Source organism: Malus domestica, chromosome 16 (assembly GCF_042453785.1).
Source record: "Malus domestica chromosome 16, GDT2T_hap1".
NCBI lineage: Eukaryota > Viridiplantae > Streptophyta > Magnoliopsida > Rosales > Rosaceae > Malus > Malus domestica.
Window position 1 is genome coordinate 19,551,615 of NC_091676.1, and position 2,616 is coordinate 19,554,230.

Below are 2,616 nucleotides of genomic sequence, written 5' to 3' on the forward strand. Positions count from 1 at the left end.
TTATATCTCTCATTCATTTGCTCTATCTTGGGCACATCCTATTGTAGGATTACAATGAACTACCCAACTAATAACATTTGTTAGTTGATTTATAGAAGTGATATCCAAAGGTTAATTTAAGGATATCCCACAAGATTGTTCTCAAACCAATATTGCTTATTAGCACACAACCCCAAATCTTTCTTTCCAACTACATCCTATGGAGTCATGAAAATTTTGGAAGATCTTCTAATTGACAATCATATTGTCTTAGAAGTATATATCCTATATATGGGTAATTGATAACATCCAATGAACTAAATCTTATTCGAGTTCTCCTAATGGTGAAATCCATTATCTTATGATGCTACTTTCCTTGATATCTTTCAAGGAAAGTCTTCTAAAGTGTTATTTTTCCTTGGATCAAATCTAAGGAGGTAAATACTTTAGACATCTTACTCATCAACTTATATTCTTGAATTCTTTGGATCCTTTTGCAAAGTATTCGGACTTGTGTTTATTCAAAATAAACGATAGTCCAACCGAGAGCGAACTTCTTTGAATGTCATACAACAAGAAGTATTATGTTGTGGACAAGTGCCACTAACATCTAAGTGAATTAACCTCAAAAACTTTGTGATTCTTTATTCTTTCCAACAGAATAAAGATTCAAACATTTCACCTCTATATAATTTTAACAAGAAGGTATTAGATCCGGATCTAACGATCCAAAGCATCAATGTATGACCAACTTGCAATTTATGTTTTAGAGGTGTCATAACTCAGTGGGATTAGTCACTACCTTGCAACCTTTTGGGTTTTAAGCATCAATATATTCTAAATAGTTAACACTACCACATCATCTCTATTATAAAGACAAACAATCAGATTACAATAATCTAATCATTCATTAATAAAGAACAATGTTTTGTCAAACAAAACATTCATCCATCTCTTATAGTGACGGAATTAAGTTCCTTATTCAAATTGGAATGTAAAGACAATCTTTGTTTTTCCAATTTCTTTGGTAGTTCATATGAGGAAGTAAGTACTATCTGCTTTCACAGAGATCTATATTTTATTCACGTTCCAAATGTGAAGTACCTTATCTTCTCTCATTAATCTTCTACTTCTATTAGCCACATTTTTACAAGGATTGTAAAACATAGTTACTAATACTGAATCAAGCACTCAAGTAGAAGAAACACTGTTTTGAACTATTCAAGAACAATTTACAACACCTTCAAAAGGTTTGTTCTTGACACTTGCAACACATTTCCTGCAAATACCCTTTCCAATGTCCATCCTATCATAAAGAAAGTTTGTTCCCTTGAAGTTATTTCGCCTTCTTCATTTGACTTCTCCTTTGACTTTAATAGTCATGGTCCCTAAACTCCCACTATCTCTCTTGAAACTTATTTCAATTGTGTTTGTACACATCAAATGATTTGGAGAGTGCGCGGTTAATGTTCACTATATAGTTTACAATAAACTTAGTGAATCATTTGGATAGGGACACAAAGGTGAAGTCCTTGCCTAGTTTCCGTCTCTTGAAGTGGTTTAACACTTCAACACTCAGTGATTCAAAATCATCATAAGTCCATGTTGATGGACTATTTTGGTCAGTCAACCATTATGTTCCACACATCATTACAAACTTTCAAGAATTGTTCAAGGCAACTCTCATTTCTTCATACAAAAATTTGTAAGTGAAGAATCATGACACTTAAAGTGTTCATGCCCTTGTGCTTACTTCTCAAGTTCATTGTTCATTTAACAAAGAAACGAGTACTAGTGTTTGCGTTAACTAAGGGTTGTTCAAAGCAACTCTTATTTCTTCATACAATGATTTGTAAGTGAAGAATTATGACACTAAAAGTGTTGTCCTCTTTATGATAAACTTATCTAACATGTTCTTCCAATCATACATTATCAATAGGAAGATTGTGAGAATGAGACTACTTAGGTACATATACAATCTATTCAATACAATATATGGGATTGTGGTACAAAGTCCGGAAACTAAAGCCTTCGGCTTTTCTTTGTCAAGTTTTGGATAGCATTTGCAAATATATTGGTAAATAAATATATAACGAATATAAATTGATTGATTTTAAGCCATTTGATCCAGGTCTTTAAATCAAATAGCACCACCCACTATTTTTGGCAAATCCATATCCCTCATCGGAATTCGAGAGTTTTTGGAGGAAACTCTTAGTAGGGTATGGGAGGCTCACTATTACCAAGCCCACCTCACAATGATATGATGTTGGCTAGCATCAATAATAATGAGAGAGTACACTTACTCATTTGCATCTCTTGCAAGTACCCATTGGCCTCTAGAGAATGATGCCTCACAATGATATGATGTTGGCTCCATTACATTTAGTTAAGTCATTCCCACCATGCAAGTTTGGGTAGGGGTTCACGAACAACCTCACAATGATATGATGTTGATCATTCTCGTTGCCTACCTTCACAACATCATGTATGCATATAAGACTCCTCCTGAGTGTAAGCACGCACTTTGCACTCCCCCATGATAGGGTGAAGTCGGTGTACGAGTCACAAACGATTGGAGCCTACCACGGTGGAAGGCCATGAAAGAGTGTTCAAAGCACTCTCACGCTTGTCAAC